Consider the following 22909-nt stretch of genomic DNA (forward strand, 5'->3'; position numbering starts at 1 on the left):
TGAGATACCCCTCGTCCAAGGTAAGGAGCAGTGGCTGCGCTTTGCTGGAGCAGCCATGAATAGATACCCCATGACCAAGGAAATCGAAACTCAACTAAGACGGTTGGTGTTGTGAGATGGCATCAGAGGGCAGACACATTGAGACCATAATCACAGACAACTAGCCAATCTGATCACATGGACCACAGCCTTGTTTAACTCAATGAACCTAGGCCATGCCGTGAGGGGCCACCCAAGTCGGCCAGGACATGTTGGAGAGGGCTGACAGGATGTGGTCCACTGGAGAAGGGAATGGCAAACCACTTCAATATTCTTGCCTTGAGAACCCCATGAACAGTATGAAAAGGCAAAATGAGAGGATATTTAAAGAAGAAATTCCAGGTCGGTAAGTGCTCAATATGCTACTGGAGATCAGTGGAGAAATAACTCCAGAAAGACAGAAGGGATGGAGCCAAACCAAACACAATACCCAGTTGTGGATGTGACTGGTGAAACAAGCAAGGTCTGGTGCTGTAACCAGCAATATTGCATAGGAACCTGGTATGTTAGATTCAGGAATCAAGGCAAAGTGGAAGTGGTCAAACAGGGGACAGAAAGAGTGAACATTGACATTCTAGGAATCAGCGAACTAAAATGGACTGAGTTGGGTGAATTTAACTCAGATGACCATGATATCTCCTACTGTGGGCAGGAATCCCTTAGAAGAAATGGAGTAGCCATCATGGTCAACAAAAGAATCAGAAATGCAGTACTAGGATGCCCTCTCAAAAACCTCAGAATGATCTCTATTCCTTTCCAAAGCAAACCACTCAATATCAGGTAATCCAAGCCTATGCCCCAACCAGTAATGCTGAAGAAGTTGACATTGAATGGTTCTAAGAAGACTTTCAAGACCTTTTCGAACTAACATCCAATAAAGTTGTCCTTTTCATTCTAGGGGACTGGAATGCAAACGTAGGAAGTCAAAAAACACCTGGAGTAATAGGCAAATTTGGCCTTGGAGTATGGAATGAAGCAGGGCAAATAATAGAATTTTGCCAAGAAAATGCACTGGTCATAGCAAACAGCCTCTTCCCACAACACAAGAGAAGACTCTACACGTGGACATCATCAGATGGTCAACACTGAAATCAGACTGATTACATTCTTTGCAGCCAAAGGTGAAGAAGCTCCATAGAGTGTGCAGAAACCAGACAGGGAGCTGACTGGCTCAGACGATGAACTTCTTCTTGCTAAATTTAGATTTAATTGAAGAAAGTAGGAAAAAACACTAGAAAATTCAGGTATGACCTAAATCAAATTCCTGATGATTATACAGTGGAATTGAGAAATAGATTTAACAGATTAGATCTGATAGAGTGCCTGATGAACTATGGACGGAGGTTGGTGACATTGTACAGGAACAGGGATCAAGACCATCCCCCAGAAAAAGAAAGGCAAAAAAGCAAAATTGCTTTCTGAGGAGGCCTTATAAATAGCTGTGAACAAAAGAGAAGAGAAAAGCAAAGGAGAAAATGAAAGATATAAGCCGCTGAAAGCATTGTTCCAAAGAATAGCAAGGAGAGATAAGAAAGCCTTCAGGAGCGCACAGTGCAAAGAACTAAAGGGAAACAACAGAGTGGAAAAGACTCGAGATCTCGTCAAGAAAATGAGAGATACCATGGGATCACTTCATGCAAAGATGGGCTCGATAAAGACAGAAACCACATGGACCTAACAGAAGCAGAAGATATTAAGAAGAAGTGCAAGAATTCACAGAAAAGCTGTACCAGAAAAATCTTCATGACCCAGATAATCACAATGCTGTGACCATTGACCTAGTATCAGACATCCTGGAATGTGAAGTCAAGTGGGCCTTAGCATCACTATGAAGAAACTAGGGGAGATGATGGATCACCAGTGGAGCTCTATCAAATCCTGAAAGATGATGCTGTGAAAGTGCTGCACTCGATATGCCAGCAAATTTGGAAAACTCAGCAGTGGCCAAAGGACTGGAAAAGGTCAGTTTTCATTCCAGAGCCAAAGAATGCTCAAACTACCACACAGTTGCACTCATCTCACACGCTAGTAAAGTAACGCTCAAAATTCTCCAAGCCAGGCTTCAGCAATACATGAACCGTGAACTTCCAGATATTCAAGGTGGTTTTAGAAAAGGCAGAGGAACCAGAGATCAAATTGCCAACATCTGCTGCATCCTCGAAAAAGCAAGAGACTTCTAGAAAAATATCTATTTCTGCTTTATTGACTATGCCAAAGCCTTTGACTGTGTGGATCACAACAAAGTGTTGGCAAATTTTCAGGAGATGGGAATCTCAGACCACCTGACCTGCCTCTTGAGAAAGCTATATGGAGGTCACGAAGCAAAAGTTAAAACTTGACATGGAACAACAGACTGGTTCCAAATAGGGAAAGGAGTAGGTCAAGGCTCTATATTGTCCCCCTGCTTGTATAACTTATATGGAGAGAACATCATGAGAAAGGCTGGGCTGGAAGAAGCACAAGCTGGAATCAAGATTGCCAGGAGAACTATCAATAACATGGTGATATGCAAATAACAACACCCTTATGGCAGAAAGTGAAGAGGAACTAAAGCGCCTCTTGGGGAAAGTGAAAGAGGAGAGTGAAAACGTTGGCTTCAAGCTCAACATTCAGAAAACTAAGATCATGGCCTCTGTCCCATTACGTCATGGCAAATAGATGGGGAATTGTGGAAACAGTGTCAGACATTATTTTGAGGGGGCTCCAAAACCACTGCAGATGATTGCAGCCATGAAATTAAAAGACGCTGATTCCTTGGAAGGAAAGTTAAGAACAACCTAGGTAGCATATTCAAAAGCAGAGACAATAATTACTTTGCCAACAAAGTTCCGGCTAGTCAAGGCTATGGTTTTCCCAGTTGTCTTGTATGGACGTGAGAGTTGGACTGTGAAGAAAGCTGAGTGCCGAAGAATTGATGCTTTGGAACTGTGGTGTTGGAGAAGACTCTTGAGAGTCCCTTGGACTGCAAAGAGATCCAACCATTCCATTCTGAAGATCAACCCTGGGATTGCATCGGAAGGAATGAAGCCAAAGCTGAAACTCCAGTACTTTGGCTACCTCATGCGAAGTGTTGGCTCATTGGAAAAGACACTGATACTGGGATGGATTGGGGGCAGGAGAAGAATGGGATGACCGAGGATGAGATGGCTGGATGGCATCACAGACTTGATGGATGTGAGTCTGAGTAAACTCCAGGAGCTGGTGATGGACAGGGAGGCCTGGCGTGCTGCGATTCATGGGGTCACAAAGAGTCAGGCACGACTTAGCGACTTAACTGGACTGAACTGGAAGGCTGAAGTAGGCTCCAGGGGTTCAGAACTAGGGCTTGGGCCAAAGTGACTCAACAGGCGTTTGGATGCCAGGGGAGGCTTCTGGCTCTAGTGGGAATGGGGTGAGTTTCTTGAGGTTCTGAAGGACCACTCTGTGCAGTTTCAGGGTGCATAGGGAAGAGAAGGTGGAGTCTAAAATGGAGGTGGTCACAGCTCATGGCTGAGCCAGCTGCCTTCCTGAGGGTGGGATGTGGGGCAGAGGAAGGGACCCAGGTCTCCTCCCTTGTGTTGTATCCGGGGCATGTTGACACCAGACTAAACACTTACACAGTGACGACCATCGCTGCTGTCTGCAAAGGGTTTACACTGGCGTGTGTCTTCATATGAGAGGTCAGGCCATCTTGAAACGACTCTGGCCATGGGCATGGCCTGTCCACCCTCACATGTTTCTTCTCTTCCTTACTGAACCTTCATTTCCAAGAGGGTTTTGGGCCATAGGATGTTGGGTTTTCTCTAGCTTTGTCCAATGAGGAACGCTTTTTGGTAGTTGGTGTTGTTCATTTTCCACCTCTCTCTTTTGGCTTCTTCTGTGAATTTGTTTGTGGAACAGAAAGAGCTCCGAATCTCCCTTCTGGCTGAGATGTCAAATTTACAACAGCAATGCCTACCTGGAACGTTCTGACCAGATTTGCCGAAAGGGCTTGGTTTTGCAGATGACATCCTGAAAGTACCTACACTGTCCCTTCTTTTACCGAAAGGATACTTCAAAAAAAAAAAAAAAAGATAATTCTCAAGTTGAATGTTGCAATATGTAGAGAGTCAGAAAAATCCCCTGGAGAATGGAAAAGTTACCCATTCCAGTTTTCTGACCTAGATAACTCCATGGACTGTAAAAACCATGGAACTGCAAAGAGTCTAACACGACTAAGTGCCTATAAAATTCCTTTTCTGTAAAAAAAAAAATCTATTTTTCTATCATTTCAGTGATTGGCATTGATTGTGGACACCCAAAGAATGGGAAGAAGTGGAGAAAGAGGAAGACTAAATGTTTTCAGGTGGAGGAAGAAGAAATGGGGAGTGCTTGACATGAATGGGGAGTGCTTGACATGAATGGGGAGTGCTTGACATGGATTTTCTGGGAAGTGGGGAGATAGAATGAGAAGGTGGGAATGTAGACATTGGTGATGGTTACACAGCACTGTGAAGGCCTTAATATTCCCAAATTGCATCAATTAAATTTAAATTTACTAAGAGAATCTTAACAGAAACAAATAAATAAAACCATAAATAAAACATCACAAGAAAGCTACACACACACCAGATGCAAATAAGCTCGGGGGAAGGGCACTCAATCTGCCCTGAGGGGGGATCGAGTTGATGGCATCCACAAGAAGCAGGCAGGGATGGAGGCTGCAGAGCCAACTGCTCCCCTGGACAAGGTGTTTCCCAAAAGGGCTCTGGGTCTCTGTCCAGAGTGGGGGCCCATTCTCCCTGCAGGGATGGGTCAGTCATCCTGGGAATCTGGGTCTTGTCCAGGAGCCAGGGCAGGCTCTCCCTGCAGAGGTGTGATTCATCCTCTGACTCGGGTTCTTCTGCCAAAGCCCGGGCAGGTACAGGTGCAGGTGGAGGTGGATGTTCTCGCTGAGGGGGTGGTACATTGGTGCCTGTGGCTGGGGGTCCTGCAGGCACAGAAGTCCGATATTCCCAGTGTGTGGCCAGTACCCAGCTGGCCTGGTGTCTTTGGGAAGGGAAGTCTCAGGTCTCGATGTCCCCTCAGTGGATCCCTGGATCCTGCACCTGGAGCACCCACTGCTGTAGGGACAGGATTTGGAGGTGGAGTCTGATTGTAATGAGAGGCCAGTGCTAGATCTGTGAGAGAAGAGAAGGTTACCCATTGCCAGCATTTTGATGTGTGTATATGGGGACAGAAAGCTTCCCAGAGAATCGCAAGGAATACCCAGCATAGGATGCACTCTGACTGCAGTGTTAAAGATGGGTGGTGTGAGGCCAGCCTTTGTTCCAGGCCCAGACCCAGCTCTGGGGGACTTCATCCCTGTGTAGATCAGCACCCCCTCCCCACACACTCACATGCACAGCCCCAGCCTCCTCACCTCTCTGCTCTGCCGTGCTGAGCTCCAGGTCCTCCTGCTGCCTCAGAGGCAGGGGTTCTCGGGGCTCAGGGTCAGAGCCGTGTGCTGAGCTCCATGGCAGCATGAGACTGGGCCCCAGGGTGTGTCCTGGGTGGTGTGTGTGGAGCAGGCCTTCCCTGCTTCCTATTCTTTCTTAGTTGGGCTGATCCCTCCATAGGCACACTCACCTGGAGCCTGCACTGGGCATCACGGGCAGGGGGTTGGTGATCTGACGCCTCTCTCGGAGAGGTGAATGGGTTGACCCCTCATCAGCCACGTTGACTGGGAAGCTCTGAAATGACACTGACCATCAGCCAGCCCTGCCTGGAGTCTACTGAGCTGGGCCTGACCAGTATCGCAGCTGCTTCTGCCCGCTCTAAATTCTGCTGCCAGCAGAAATATGTGTCTGCTCAGGTACCCACCCTGGATGAAGGAGACGTCCCTGCGGGTGTGAGGTCTTCCTGGGGAGCCGGTGCTGCCTGGACTTTCCCCATCCCGCCCAGCCTGGTCTTCCCTGGAGTGTGGACACACCCAGCCCACAGACTTGTGAGCCACATCCGCAAGGGCTTGCATGAGGCAGAGATACCCCAGGAAACCCCCATAAACACACAGGGAAAGGACTCAGGGTTACCCTGGTGGGATGGGAGAGGGGACCTGGCCCGGGCTGGAGCTCCCCTGTAACCTTTCTGTTCCTTCGGTCAAAGGGCCAGAGGCCTCTTGGGGGTTTCCCGAGGCTGCACCGACTGTGTTTCCACACACCTGGCCAGTGAGCTCTCTCGAGGCACCCAGCAAAACATCCTGGCTGCCCGTGAACTTGCTGGGGTCTCCTCTCCACTGTGAGGCCTGGAGATCCGGTTTCCGTGTTCTGTTTGTTTCTGTTGCCAGGAAGTGACATCATTTCCTAAGTTCCTTGCCGAGGTCTCTTACCAAAGCTCCCCAAGCGAACCTCTGGATTTCTGTCTGTTCACCCACCCCCTTAGGCCATGTGCAGGCACAGTGACATGCACACCGCTCACCCCACAGCTTTGGAAAGCCTGGGTGCAGCCAGGGCCTGAGCTCTGAAAACACAGCTTTCAGACAGGCTCCTTCTTCTTATCTGTTATGTGGCCCTTGAAAATCCATATGCCCCTCAGGGTTTCCCTATTCTCTCCATCTGCAGAGTGGGGTCAATCTCTCATCTAATGCCTTGGTCTGTCAGCCTAGAGCACCTACATGCCTTTCAACCTGGGGCTGGTATCACAAGGAGCTTGTGCCCTGGGACTTTCCAAAAGCAAGATTCGATAAATGGCTGAACTAGCACAGAATGCGGCAGAAACAGTTTTGGATGGGCTCTCGGACCTAGAAAAATATCAGGGAAATTATCAAGACGTCTGAGACTACTTTTGCAGCTCGAGAGGAAAGTGGGCTTCCTTCTCTCCACGCGAGATGAGGCATGACTCCCCTTTTGAAACTCCATAGGAGCCCCGAGATCCATGTCAGCACTTTGAGGAATCCTGTGGTTCCAGCATCTAGTTAGATGAAGATCTATTCCCCTGCACCGACTGAAGAGGAATCCCTAGAGGCCCATCACAACTTGCATGGAGACTTGACTTTCCTGAGGCAACTCGAGCAGGTCCCTGAGGTCCCCGTCGTAACTTGAGAGGAACCCCAAGTTTCCTGCTGCATCTCGAGAAAAACCAGGATATTCTCCCCTCAAAGCGAAATGGGGCCCGTTTCTGCTGAATCGTCTCCAGAGAAATCCCATCTTCGCTCTTGAGCCTCAAACGGGTCCTTGACACCTTTAATACAACTTAAGAAATTCCCCGATATACCCATCCCCTCTCGAGAGGAACACCGCCACAACTAAAGAAGAGCCCCGTTTTCCCTCCTCATCTCGAGTTCAGGCTCCATTTCCCTGCTTCATCGTGAAAGGAATCCCAGAGTTCCCCTTGCACCTTAAGAGGAGTTAGTGTCTACTTGAACCTCGAGAGGATATCCAGGGGTCGTGCCACAATTAAAAAAAACCCTGATGTCACAGTCCATGCCGGATACACCTGATTGCCCTGCACTGAGTGTACTGTCACCACAAGTATCACCTCAAAACACGATGGGAGTGGTGACAGCCCTGTGGAACCTCAAGAGAAAGCCACAGATCCCTATGTCAACTCGAAGGAAGCCTGACACTATTTTGACAGCTCGAGAGGCAAGAGGACTTCCATGTCTCTGCAAGAAACGAGGCATGACTCCCCTATTGAAACTCCATAGGAACCCCGCGATCCATGTTAGCACTGGAGAGGAACCCTGAGTTTCCGGGCTCAAATACAGATGAGGACCTAGGCCCCTGCACCGCCTGCAGAGGAATCCCGAGAGGCCCTTCACAAGTCACATGGAGAATTGACTTTCCTGAGGCAACAGGAGCGGGTCCCTGAGGTCCTCGTCATAACTCAATAGGAAACCCAAGTATGCTGCTACAACTCTAGAAAAACCAGGAGATTCACCCCTCAACGCGAGATGAGGCCCTTTTCCTCTGCGGTGTCTCGAACAAAATCCCACCTTCCCACTTGAGTCTCGAAAGGGTCTTGACACCCTTGATGCAGCTCAAGAAATTCCCCTATATAAACGTCCCCAATCGAGAGGAACACTGAGAGTGCCACCACAACTCAAGAAGAGCCCCATTTTTCCCTCCTCATTTCGAGATGAGAGTCCATTTCCCTGCTTCGTCGGGAAAGGAAACCTGGCATTCCCATCGCATCTCAAGTGGAGGCGGTCTAAAATTTAACCTCGAAAGAAACTCCAGGGGAGGTGCCACATTTCAAAAAGACCCCGTTGCCCCAATCCACTCCAGATAAAACTTATTCCCTGGCACTGACTCGACAGTCACCCTCAAGTGCTGACTCAAAACACTATGTCAGGTGTGAAAGCCCTGTGGCTCCTCGAGAGTAAGCCTCAGATCCGTACGTCAACTCGACAGGAAGCCTGACACTACTTTTACAGCTCGAGAGGAAAGCACACATCCATGTCTCCACACGAGACGAGGCCTGACACCACTGTCGAAACTCCATAGGAACACTGAATTCCATGGCAGCACTGGAGAGAAACACTGAAGTTCCCGCCTGAACTCAAGATGAGGACCTAGGCCCCTGCACCAACTGCAGAGGAATCCCGAGAGACCTCTCGAGCTCACATGGAGACCAAACTTTCCTGAGGCAAACGAGCGGTTCACTGAGGTCCCCATCGTAACTCGAGAGGAACCCCCAGTTTCCTGCCGCAACTCGAGAAAAAACAGGAGATGCTCCCCTCAAAGCGAGATGAGGCCCTTTTTCACTGAAGTGTCTCTAGAGAAATCTCACCTTCCCTCTTGAGCCTTGAAAGGGTGCTTGACACCCTTGATGCACCTCAAGAAGTTCCATGACAAACCCGTCTCCACTAGAGACGAAAACTGAGTATCCCATCACAAATCATGAAGAGCCCCGTTTTTCCCTCCTCATTTCGAGATGAGGGTCCATTTCCTTTCTTAGTTGGGAAAGGAATCCCGGAGTTCCCATCACACCTCAAGAGGAGGCTGTCTCAAATTGAAACTTGAGAGGAACTCCAGGGGTCTGCCACAATTAAAAAAGATCCCAATGTTCTAATCTACTCCAGATCAAAATGATTCCCTTCTCTGAATCGACCGTCACCCCAAGTATCGACTCAAAACAAGATGGGAGTTGGGACAGCCCTGTGGCATTTCCATATGAAGCCACAGATCCCTATGTCAACTCGACAGGAAGTCTGACACTAAATTTAAAGCTCAAAAGGAAAGCGGACTTCCATGACTCTGAAAGAGACGAGGCCTGACACCCACGTTGAAACTCCATAGGAAGCTCGAGATCCATGTCAGCACTGGAGAGGAACCCTGAGGTTCCAGCCTTAACTCGAGATGAGGATATAGGCCACTGTACCGCCTGGAGAGGTATCTCGAAAGGCCCCTCTCAACTCGCATTGAGACTTCACTTTCCTGAGGCAACACAAGCGCTTCCCTGAGGCCCCCATCATAACTCGACAGGAACCCCAAGATTCCTGCTGCCACTCGAGAAAAACCAGGAGATTCTACACTCAAAGCGAGATGAGGCCCTTTTCTGTTGTGGCGTCTCGAGAGAAATCCCACCTTCACTCTTGCGCCTTGAAAGGGTCCTTGACACCCCTGATGCAACTCAAGAAGTTCCTTGACATACTCCTTTCCACTCGAGAGGAACACCGAGGGTACAAGCACAACTTAAGAAGAGCCTCGTTTTTCTCTCCTGATATTGAGATGAGGGTCCCTTTTCCTGTTTCGTTGGGAAAGGAATCCCATCAGTCCCGTTGCACCTCAAGAGGAGGCGGTCTCAACTTGAAAGTTGAGAGGAACTCCAGGGGTCGTGCCACCATTCCAAAAGACCCCGATGTCCCAGTCCACTCCAGATACACTTGATTCCCTGGCACTAACTCGACTGTCATCCTGAGTATCAAGTCCAAACGGATGGCAGGTGTGACTGCTCTGTGGCACCTTGATAGAAATCCAGAGATCACTATGTAAACTTGACAGGAAGCCTGACACTACTTTGACAGCTCGAGAGGAAAGCACAGTTCCATGTCTCCACACGAAATGAGGCCTGACTCCCCTGTTGAACTCCATAGGAACCCCGAGATCCATGTCAGCACTGGAGAGGAAACTTGAGGTTCCGCCCTCAGCTCCAGATGAAGACCTAGGACCCTGCACTGACTGAAGAGGAATCCCAAGAGGCCCCTCGCGACTCACATGGAGATATAACTTCCCTGAGGCAACACGTGAGACTCCCTGAGTTCCATGGAATAGCTGGAGAAGAATCCCAAACCTCCTGCTGCAACTCGAGAAAAACCAGGAGATTCCCCTGTCCTCACTACATGAGGCCATTTGTTCCTGCAGCACCTAGAGAGCACTCCCGAGTGTCCTCTCCAATCTTGAGATGAGGCTTGACTCTTTTCATGCAATTAACGGGAGTCCAGAGATCCCCATCACACCTCGAGCGCAAACCCTTGTTTCCAGCCACAATTCGGGAAGAGCCCCGTGTTTCCCACCTCACGTGGAGATGAGGCCCCATTCCCTGCTTCAACTCAAGAGGAATCCCAACTTCCCCTCGCATGGCCAAAGGAGGCCTGCCTCACCTATTGATCTTGAGTGGGACCCCGAGGATCCTGCTACAGGGAAAAAGGACACTGAGTTCCCACTCAACTCGAGATAAATCCTAATTCCCCTGCAACAGCTCCAAAGGAACACCGAGGATCCCCTCACAACATGATGGGAGGCCTGACTCCCTTGCTGATCCTCTTGTAAATGCCCAGATTCCTCACCTGAACTCAACAGGTAGCCTGACACCCCTTTGATAACTCGTGAGGAATGCAGAGATTCATGCCCTGACACCAGACGAGGCCTGACTCCCTTGTTGAACCTTGAGAGAAAGCCCCAGATCCCCATCGCCCCTGGACAGGAACACTGAGTTGACCAACAGAACTCTAGACACTGCCCTATTTCCCGGCGGCGATTGAAGAGGAATCCTGACGTGCCCCTTGCAACTTGGAAAGAGACCTGACTTCTCAGAGGCAACACAAGCAGGTCCATGAGGTCCCTTTCACAACTTGAGAGGAACCCCAAGCTTCCTGCTGCAACTCGAGAAAAACAAGGAGATTTTCCCCTCAACGCGAGATGAGGCCCTTTTCCAGAGCAGTGTCTGGAGAGGAATATCAAGTTCCCTCTTGAAACGCAAAAGTGTATTTGACACCCTTTATGCAACATAGGAAGTCCACTGAGATACCCATCCCCACTCGGTAGAAACACCGAGTTTCATGCCACAACTCAAGAAGAACCACGTTTAGCCCTCCTCAACTGGAGATGAGGGTCGATTCCCCTGCTTCGTGGGGAAAGGAATCCCGAAGTTCCTATCGTACCTCAAGAGGAGGCCAGTCTCATCTTGAAACTCAAGCGCATTCCCGGGAATCGTGCCTCTATTTGAAAAGACCCTGATGTCGCCATCCACTCCAGATAAGCCCAATTGCCCCACACTGACTCGACTGTCACCCCGAGTATTGACTCACAACATGATGGCAAGTGTGACAGCCCAGTGGCACCTCAAGAGAAAGCAACAGATCCCTATGTCAACTCAACAGGAAGCTTGACACTACTTTTACAGCTCAAAAGGAAAGCGGAATTGTATGCCTCCACTAGAGATGAGGCCTGAATTCCCTGCTTAAACTCCATAGGAACCCCAAGATCCAGGTCAGCACTGGAGAGGGAACCTGAGGTTCTGGCCTCAGCTCCAGATGAGGACCTCGGCCCCTGCACCGACTGGAGAGGAATCCAGAGAGGCCCCTTGCAACTCGCATGGAGACTGGACTTTCCTGAGGCAGCACAAGCGGGTCCCTGAGGTCCCTTTCATAACTCAAGAGGAACCTCAAGTTTGCTGCCCCAACTAGAGAAAAACCAGGAAATTCTCCCCTCAAAGTGAGACGAGGCCCTTTTCCACTGCAGCATCTCGAGAGAAATCCCAACTTCCCTCTTGAGCCTCGAAAGGTCCTTGACACCCTTGAGGCAACTCCAGAAGTTTTCCAACATTCCTGTCTCCACTCGTGAAGAACCCCGACAGTCCCAGTACAACTCAAGAAGAGCCCAGTATTTCCCTCCTCATCGCGAGATGAGGGTCCATTTCTGTGCTTCTTCGGGAAAAAAAAAATCCTGGCGTTGATAAGTGCCTTTCTCTCAAGGTGCCACAGGGCTGTCACACATGCCATCATGTTTTGAGTCGATGCTCAGGATGACAGTCGAGTCAGTGCAGGGGAACCAGGTGTATCTAGAGTGGATTGGGACATCAAGGTCTTTTGGAATGGTGGCACGACTCCTGGAGTTCCTCTCCAGTTTCACGGTGAGATCACCTCCTCTTGGGGTGTGACAAGAACGCAGGTATTCCTTTCCCGACGAAGCAGGGAATTGGACGCTTGTCTCGAGATGAGGACAGAAAAACAGGGCTCTCCTTGAATAGTGGCAGGACACTCGGGGTTCCTTTCCAGTGGAGACGACTATGTCGGGGAATTTTGTGAGTTGCATCAAGGGTGTCAAGGAACCTTTCGAGGCTCAAGAAGGAAGGTGGGATTTCTCTCGAGACCCTGCAAAGGAAAAGGGCCACATCTCGCGAAGAGAGGAGAATCTTCCAGTTTTTCTCGAGTTGCGGAGGGAAATATGGGGCTCCTCTTGAGTTACAGTGGGGATCTTAGGGACCTGCTAGTGTTTCTGCAGGGAAGTCAGGTCTTCATGCCAGTTGTGAGGGGCCACTAGGGATTGATCTCCAGGTGGTGCAGTGGCCTAGGGATTCATCTGGAGTTGAGGCCAGAAACTCAGGGTGCCACTCCAGTGCTGACATGGATCTCAGGGTACCTATGGAGTTTCCCCATGGGAGTCAGGCCTCATCTCGTGTGGAGACTTGCAAGTCCGCTTTCCTCTCGAGCTGTCAAAGTAGCATCAGACTTCCTGTTGAGTTGACATAGGGATCTGTGTCTTTCTCTCAAGGTGCCACAGGGCCGTCACATCTGCCATCTTATTTGGAATGGATAATCAGGGTGACAGTCGAGTCAGTGCAAGGGAATTCGGTGTATCTGGAGTGGATTTGGACATTGGGGTCTTTCAGAATTGTGGCACGACCCATGGAGTTCCTCTCGAGTTTCAAGCTGAGACCGCCTCCTCTTGAGGTGCGACGGGAATGCCAGGATTCCTTTCCCGATGAAGCAGGGAAATGGACCCTCATCTCGAGATGAGGAGGGAAAATGTGGCTTTTCTTGAGTTGTGGCAGGACCCTCGGTGTTCCTCTCAAGTGGAGACGGGTATGTGGGGAACTTCTTGAGTTGCATCAATGGTGTCAAGGACCCTTTAGAGGCTCAAGAGTGAAGGTGGGATTTCTTGAGAGGCCGCAGAGGAGAAGGGCCTCATCTCGCATTGAGGGGAGAAACTACTGGTTTTCCTCAAGTTGCAGCAGGAAACTTGGGGTTCCTCTCGAGTTACAATGGGGACCTCAGGGACCCACTTGTGGGGCATCAGAAAAGTCAAGTCTCCATGCCAGTTCCAAGGGGCCTCTAGGGATTCCTCTCCATTCGGTGATGGGGCCGAGGTCCTCATCTGGAGTTGATACCAGAACCTCAAGTTTCCTCTCCAGTGCTGATATGGATCTCGGGGTTCCTATAGAGTTTCAACAGGGGAGGCAGGCCTCATCTCCTATGGAGACATATAATTCCGCTCTTCTCTCTAGCTGGAAAATTTGTGTCAGGCTTCCTGGCCAGTTGTCATAGTGATCTGCGACTTTCTCTCGAGTTACCACAGGGCTGTCACACTTGCCATCGTGTTTTGAGTAGATACTCGAGGTGACAGTCGAGTCAGTGCAGGGGAATCCGGTTCATCTCGAGTTGATTTGGACATCGGGGTCTTTTTGAATTGTGGCATGATGCCGGGAGCCTGTACGTGAGATTCCACTCATGACAAGGTCATGCCGAAGATCCTGACAGTGCAAGTCAGATCAAGTCTCAAGAGTTCCTCTGCCTGAGCATCGGCCCCAAAACCAGAATCTGTCTGTTTTATTATTTCATGTCTCTCACCAACACTTCTGACATTAATGGGGGACTGTTTCTGACCACCTTTCTCTAAATAAAATTAACTTAGAGGTCTAGTTAATAAGTCTCCTGGACCTATTGGAGTGTTTTTATTCAGACCCATCTAGTAGCTTTCAAACTTGCCTGACAGGTTTAACTGGACTTTTACTACTATGCATATGATTTCTTAGAGCTGCCCAATTGCGAGAGGCACAGGATGCTTAAAAAATTCTAAGTATGCAGAGCGTTTTGAGGAGTTAAAACATCATTAGAATAGAATTGGTTAAGGGTTTCATTGTTGAGCCAATACTTGCTGCCAAGTTTTCGTATCCTTTATTTGTTGTGTACCCAGGAGTGCATTAAATAAAATAGTTGGTATATAGAAAAAACAAGTAGCAACATTAGATCTTTGAGTTAAGTACTTTCTTAGTTGTAACCCACTGCACCTTTGTTCTATAAGGATGTAACCTTATTTAGTACTTTGAGGGTGATGGAGATTAAGAAAAACACTTCAAGGGAAAATGAGTTTTTTGGTTGATTAACATTTATCAAGGAAAAGTGCCATAAAATGTTAACAGGCCTCCTGGCCAGAAGATAATGTAAATCACCTGAGACCTTTTGTATTCGGAAAGGTATGCAGAAAGAAAGCCTAATATTGATAAAGGCCAGGACTGCTGACCCTTCATGACTCTGCATCTTCCGTTATGTAAAACTTAGGATATATAAGCACCTTTAGAAAATACAGTTATGGGGTTTTTGCACAAGTGTTACCTCCCATATGTCAATTCTTTCTCTCTTTCTCCCTCTCACTTCCTCTCGTTTTCAGGCTATTCCCTTTGAAGACAAAGGTTCTATGCATTCACTTTTCTGCCTGGGCTTCTAAGACCCACGCAAGAGGGAGCCCAAGGTGGGGTAAACTCCACTATTCAAGTGGGCACCTGTGGCCTACAAGAACAGAGCTAGTCTCTTGTCTTGAGACTTTATTAGCTATTTGTGGTAACCAAGGAATATCAGCCTCTTTCTCTCCTTTAATTCCTTAATGGGTCTCTTAACTCCCTCTATAACTCTAAGTCTATAAATCTATATCTATATAACTCTCTGGCTTAGCCGTCCACGCTTTGGATACCCTGGAACCAACCACGGCTGGACCCTGGTAGTATGACTCCTGAGTTCCTCTCGAGTTTCCAGTTGAGACAGGTTCGTCTTGAGGTGTGAAGGGAACCCTGGCATATCTTTCCAAACGAATCAGGGAAATGGACACTCATCTCGAAATGAGGAGGGAAAAACGGGGCTCTTCTTGAGTTGTGGCAGGACCCTCGGTGTTCCTCTTCTGTGGAGACAGGTATGTCAGGGAACTTCTTTAGATGCAACAATGGTGTGAAGGACCCTTTCGAGTCTCAAGAGGGAAAGTGGGATTTCTCTGGAGACACCACAGTGGAAAAGGGCCTCATCTCGCATTGAGGGAAGAATGTCTTGGATTTTCTTGAGTTGCAGCGGGAAACTTGGGATTCCTCTCGAGTTATGACAGGGACATCAGGGACCCACTCGTGTTGCCTCCAGAATGTCCAGTCTCCATGCGAGTTGCAAGGGTTCTCTCGAGATTCCTCTCCAGTCAATTCTGGGTCCTAGGTCCTCATCTGGAGTTGCGGCTGGAACCTCAGTGTTCCCCTCCAGTGCTGACATGGATCTAGGGGTTCCTATGGAATTTCAACAGGTGAGTCAGACCTCATCTCGTGTGGAGACATGCTAGTCCGCTTTCCTCTAGAGCTGTAAAAATAATATCAGGTTTCCTGTCGAGTTGACATAGGGATCTGTGGCTTTCTCTCGAGGTGCCACAGGGCTGTCACACATGCCATCGTGTTTTGAGTTGATCCTCAGGGTAACAGTCCTGTCAGTGCATTAGAATCAGGTGTAAATGGAGTGGATTGGGAATCGGGGTCTTTTTGAATTATTCCACGATCCCTGGAGTTCCTCTCAAGTTTCAATATGAGATCGCCTTCCTTTGAGGTGCGATGGGAACGCCTGGATTCCTTTCCCGACCAAGCAGGGAAATAGACCCTTACTGGGGTCCTTCCTCAGTTACATCCAGGGTATCCAAAGCTTGAACAGTGAGGCAAAAGGGCTATATATATATATAGAGAGAGAGAGAGAGATAAGGAAAGAATTTGCAATTAAGAGAATAGAGGAGAGAACAGAGGCTGATATGCCTTGATTTACACAGAAAACCAATAAAATCCCAAGCCAAGGGACTTACGCAATTCACGTAGGCCACTCGTTTGAATAGCGGAGGGTGCCTCGCTTTGGGCTCCTTCTCACGTAGGTCCTAGAAGCCCGGGCAGAGAAGTGAATACGGAGGACCCCTGCATCCCAAGGGATCAGCCTGAAAAAGAAGTAAACAGAGAAAGAAAGTTCGACACAGGGAGGCCAAGCTTCTGCAAGACCCGTAGCTTTATTTTCAAAAGGACCTTACATACCCTAAGTTTTACATAATGGAAGATGCAGAGTCATGCAGGGGCAGCAGTCCTGACCTTTATCAATACCAGGCTTTCTTTCTGCATACTTTTCCGTATGCAAAAGGTCTCAGGTGATTTACATTATCTTCTGGCCAAGAGGCCTGTTAATATTTTATGTCCCTTTTCCTTTATGAATGTTAATCAACCAGAAAACACATTTTCCCTTGAAGTGTTTTTTTTTATCTGCATCACTCTAAAAGTACTAATAAAGTTAAGTTACATTTTTATAGAACAAAGGTGCAGTGGGTAACAATAAAGTACTTAACTCAAAGATCAAATGTTGCTGATGCCAGGGCTAATACCTGTTTTTTCTATATACCAACTATATCAACAAATAAAATATATGAAAACTTGGAAGCAAATATTGGCTCAACAATGAAACGCTTAACCAGTCCTATTCCAAGAATTTTTAACTCTTCAAAAAGTTCTATATTTATAGAATGTTTTATATTCCTGTGCCTCACACAGTTGGGAGGCTGTAAACAATCACATGCGGAGTTGAAAAAGTCCAGATAAACCTGTCAGGCAAGTTAGAAAGCTATCAGAGGCCCAGGAGACTTATAAACTAGAGCTCTAAGTTAATTTTTTTTTTTCAGAGAAAGGTGGTCAGGGACAGCCCCTCACTGGTAACAGAGGAATTGTTGAAAAATAGCAGGACAGGCAGATTCAGATTTTGGGGCAGATGCTCGCGCATGTCCAGAGGATCCCTCAAGTTCTGAGTTGTCTTTTCAGTAAGGCCTCGTCCTCATGACCTTTGTCATGGGTGGGATCTCCCGTGCTGGCTCCCAGCAGACCCTCATGTTGAGATGAGGAGGGCAAAATGGGGCTCTTCTTGAGTTGTGGCAGGAAACACGGTGTTTCACTCGAGTGGAGACGGATATTTTGGGGAACTACGTGAGTTGCATCAAGGGTGTCAAGGAACCTTTCCAGGCTCAAGAAAGAAGGTGGGCTTTCTCTCGTGACCTCGCAGAGGGAAAGGGCCTCATCTCGCATTGAGAGGAGAATCTCCCGGTTTTTCTCGAGTTGCGGCAGTAAATATGGGGCTCCTCTCGAGTTACGACCAGGACCTCAGGAACCTGCTCGTGTTTCTGCAGGGAAGTCAGGTCTTCATGCCAGTTGCGAGGGGCCACTAGGGATTGCTCTCCAGTTCGTGCCGAGGCCTAGAGATTCATCTGGAGTTGAGGCCGGAAACTCAGGACGCCCTTCCAGTGCTGACATGGATCTCAGGGTTCCTATGGAGTTTCCACAGGGGAGTCAGGCCTCATCTCGTGTGGAGATTTGCAAGTCTGCTTTCCTCTTGAGCTGTCAAAGTAGTGTCAGACTTCCTGTCGAGTTGACATAGGGATCTGCGTCTTTCTCTCAAGGTGCCACAGGGCTGTCACACTTGCCATCGTGTTTTGAGTAGATACTCGGGGTGACAGTCGAGTCAGTGCAGGGGAATCCGGTTTATCTTGAGTTGATTTGGACATCAGGGTCTTTTTGAATTGTGGCATGATGCTGGGAGCCTGTACATGAGATTCCACTCATGACAAGGTCATGCTGAAGATCCTGACAGTGCAAGTCAGATCAAGTCTCAAGAGTTCCTCTGCCTGAGCATTGGCCCCAAAACCAGAATCTGTCTGTTTTATTATTTCATGTCTCTCACCATCACCTCTGACATGAATGGGGAACTCTCCCCGACCACCTTTCTCTAAATAAAATTAACTTAGAGGTCTAGTTAATTAGTTTCCTGTGCCTCATTGGAGTGTTTCTATTCAGACCCATCTGATAGATTTCTAACTTGCCTGACAGGTTATCTGGACTTTTACTACTATGCATATGATTGTTTAGAGCTGCCCAACCGTGAGAGGCACAGGATGTTTAAAAAATTCAAAATATGTAGAGCATTTTGAGGAGTTAAAATATCATTAGAATAGGACTGGTTAAGGGTTTCACTGTTGAGCCAATACTTGCTGCCAAGTTTTCATATCCCTTTTTTTTGTGTACTCAGGAAGACATTAAATAATATACTTGGTATATAGAAAAAAACAAATAGCACCATTAGATCTTTGAGTTAAGTACTTTCTTAGTTGTAACCCACTGCACCTTTACTCTATAAGGATGTAACTTTATTTAGTACTTTGAGGGTGACGCAGATTAAAGAAAAGCACTTCAAGGGTAAATGAGTTTTTTGGTTGATTAACATTTATCAAGGAAAAGTGCCATAAAATTTTAACAGGCCTCCTGGCCAGAAGATAATGTAAATCACCTGAGACCTTTTGTATTCGGAAAAGTATGCAGAAAGAAAGCTTGATATCGATAAGAGTCAGGACTGCTGACCCTTCATGACTCTGCATCTTCCGTTATGTAAAACTTAGGGTATATAAGCACTTTTTGAAAATAAAGTTATGGGATTTTTGCACAAGCTTGACCTCCCTCATGTCAATTCTTTCTCTCTTTCTCCCTCTCACTCCCTCTCGTTTTCAGGCTGATCCCTTGAAAGACAGAGGCTCTATGCATTCACTTTTCTGCCTGGGCTTCTAAGACCCACGCAAGAGGGAGCCCAAGGCGGGGCAACCTCCGCTATTTAAGTGGGTGTCTGTGGCCTATGGGAACAGAGCTAGTCTCTTGTCTTGAGACTTTATTAGCTATTTGTGTAAACCAAGAAATATCAGCCTCTTTCTCTCCTTTAATTTCTTAATGGCTCTCTTACCTCCCTATAAAACTCTAAGTATATAAATCTATATCTATATACCTCTCTGGCCTAGCTGTCCATGCTTCAGATACCCTGGAACCAACCGGGGCTGGACCCTGGTAGCATGACTCCTGTGTTCCTCTCGAGTTTCAAGTTGAGACCGGCTCCTCTTGAGGTGCGACAGGAACACCAGTATATATTTCCAAACGAATCAGGGAAATGGACACTCATCTAAGATGAGGAGGGAAAAACGGGGCTCTTCTTGAGTTGTGGCAGGACCCTCGTTGTTCCTCTTCTGTGGAGACGGGTATGTCGGGGAACTTCTTGAGTTGCATCAAGGGTGTCAAGGACCCTTTCGAGGCTCAAGAGGGAAAGTGGGATTTCTCTCGAGATGCCACAGGGGAAAAGGGTCTCATCTCGAGTTGAGGGGAAAATCTCTTGGATTTTTTTGAGTTGCGGCGGGAAACTTGAGGTTCCTCTCGAGTTACGACTGGGACTTCAGGGACCCGCTCGTGTTGCCTCAGGAAAGTCCAGTCTCCATGCGAGCTGCGAGGGGCCTCTCAGGATTCCTCTCCAGTTGGTGCCAGGTCCTAGGTCCTCATCTGGAGTTGCGGCAGGAACCTAAGTGTTTCACTCCAACGCTGACATGGATCTTGGGGTTCCTATTGAAATTCAGCAGTAAAGTCAGGCCTCGTCTCATGTGGAGACATGCAAGTCCGCTTTCCTCTTGAGCTCTAAAAGTAGTGTCAGGTTTCCTGTGGAGTTGACATAGGGATCTGCGGCTTTCTCTTGAGGTGCCCAGGGCTGTAACTCCTGCCAACTTTGTTTTAGTCGATAGTTCGGGGGACTGTCGCGTCAGTGCAGGGGAATCAAGTATATCTGGAGTGGATTGGGCCTTCGGGGTCTTTTTGAATTGTGGCACGACCCCTGGAGTTCCTCTCGAGTTTCACGTTGAGACTTCCTTCTCTTGAGTCACAACTGGAATGCCGGGATTCCTTTCTCGACCAAGCAGGGAAATGGACCCTTACCAGGGTCCAGCCCTGGTTGGATCCAGGGTATCCAAAGCATGGACTGTAAGGCAAGAGAGATATATAGATATAGAGAGAGATAAGGAAAGAATTTGCAGTTAAGAGAATACAGGAGAGAACAGAGGCTGATATTCCTTGGTTTACACAGAAAACCAATAAAATCCCAAGACAAGGGATTTATACCATTCATGTAGGCCACCGGTGCCCACTTGAATAGCAGAGGGTGCCCCACCTTGGGCTCCTTCTCACGTGCATCTTAGAAGCCCAGGCAGAGAAGTGAACACAGAGGACCCCTGCATCCCAAGGGATCAGCCTGAAAAAGAAGTATACAGAGAAAGAAATTACAACACGGGGAGGACAAGCTTGTGCAAGACCCGTAGCTTTATTTTCAAAAGGAGCTTATATACCCTAAGTTTTACATAATGGAAGATGCAGAGTCATGCAGGGCAGCAGTCCCGACCCTTCTAGACACCAAGCTTTCTTTCTGTATACTTTTCCATATTCAAAAGGTCTCAGGTGATTTACATTATCATCTGGCCAAGAGGCCTGTTAACATTTTATGTCTCTTTTCCTTGATGAATACTAATCAACCAAAAAACTCATTTTTCCCTTGAAGTGTTTTTTCTTTAATCTGCATCACTCTAAAAGTACTAATAAAGTTAAGTTACATTCCTATAGAACAAAGGTGCAGTTGGTTACAGCAAAGTACTTAACTCAAAGATCTAATGTTGCTGATGCCAGGGCTACTACCTGTTTTTTTCTATATACCAACTATAAAAAAAAAAAGATATGAAAACTTGGCAGCAAGTATTGGCTCAACAATGAAACCCTTAACCAGTTCTATTCTAATGATTTTTAACTCTTCAAAAGGCTCTACATTCCCACAATGTTCTAAGATTCCTGTGCCTCTTGCAGTTGGGAGGCTGGAAACAATCACATGCTTAGTTGAAAAAGTCCGGATAAACCTGTCAGGCAAGTTAGAAAGCTCTCAGAGGTGTATAAATTGAAACACTCTAATTACATGCCCAGGAGACTTAAAATCTAGAGCTCTAAGATAATTTTCTTCAGAGAAAGGTGGTCGGGGACAGCCCCATGTTGGTAACAGAGGAGCTGATGAAAAATAGGACAGGCAGATTATGGGTTTGGGGTAGATGCTTGAGAAGATCCAGAGGATTCCGCAAGTACTGAGTCAACTTTACCTCTAAGGACTCATCCTGGTGACCTTTGTCATGAGTAGTATCTCCTGTGCTGGCTCAAGGCAGACCCTCATGTCAAGATGAGGAGGGGAAAACAGGGCTCTTGTTGAGTTGTGGCGGGACAGTTGGGGTTCCTCTCAAGTGGAGACGGGGATGTAGGGAAACTGCTTGGGTTGCATCAAGGGTGTCAAAGACACGTTCAAGGCTCAAGAGGGAAGGTGGAATATCTCTTTAGATGCTGCAGCGGAAAAGGGCCTCATCTCCCATGGAGGGGAGAATCTCCTGGTTTTTCTTTAGTTATGGCTGGAAACTTGGGGTGCCTCTGGAGTTATGACGGAGACGTTAGGTTCGATCATGTGTCCTCAGGAATGTCAAGTCTCCATGCGAGTTGCGAGGGGCCTCTCGGGATTCCTCTCCAGTCGGTGCAGAGGCCTATGGCCTCTTTAATGTTGAGGCTGGACCCTAAGATTCCTCTCCAGTGCTGACATGGATCTCGGGGTTCCTATGGAGTTTCAAAGAGGAGTCAGGCCTCGTCTTGTGGGAGGCATGGAAGACCACTTTCCTCTCGAGCTGTAAAAGTAGTGTCAGGTTTCGGCCGAGTTGACATAGGGATCTGTGGTTTCTCTCGAGGTGCCACAGGGCTGTCACACGTGCCAACGTGTGTTGAGTTGATTTTCGGGGTGACAGTCGAGTCAGTGCAGGGATATCAGTTGAATCTGGAGTAGATTGGGAAACCAGGGTCTTTTTTGTTTGTTTGTTTTTGTTTTTAATTTTTATTTTTACTATATTTTACTTTACAATACTGTATTGGTTTTGCCATACATTGACTTGAATCTGCCGCGGATGTACATGGGTTCCCAATCCTGAGCCCCCCTTCCACCTCCCACCCCATATCATCTCTCTGGATCATCCCCGTGCACCAGCCTCAAGCATCCCACATCCTGTATAGAACATAGACTGGAGATTTGTTTCTTACATGATAGTATACATGTTTCAATGCCATTCTCCCTAATCATCCCACCCTCTCCCTCTTCCTCAGAGTCTAAAAGTCCGTTTTATACAACTGTGTCTCTTTTGCTGTCTTGCATACAGGGTTATCCTTACCATCTTTCTAAATTCCATATATATGTGTAGTATACCGTATTGGTGCTTTTTTTCTGGCTTACTTTACTATGTATAATCGGCTCCAGTTTCATCCATCTCATTAGAACTGATTCAAATGTATTCTTTTTAATGGCTGAGTAATACTCCACTGTGTATATGTACCACAGATTTCTTATCCATTCATCTGCTGATGGACATCTAGGTTGTTTCCATGTCCTGGCTATTATAAACAGTGCTGCAATGAACATTGGGGTACATATGCCTCTTTCAATTCTGGTTTCCTCTGTGTGTATGCCCAGCAGTGGGATTGCTGGGTCATAAGGCATTTCTATTTACAATTTTTTAAGGAATCT

The sequence above is a fragment of the Capricornis sumatraensis genome, chromosome 10, assembly GCF_032405125.1.
Source record: "Capricornis sumatraensis isolate serow.1 chromosome 10, serow.2, whole genome shotgun sequence".
Lineage (NCBI taxonomy): Eukaryota > Metazoa > Chordata > Mammalia > Artiodactyla > Bovidae > Capricornis > Capricornis sumatraensis.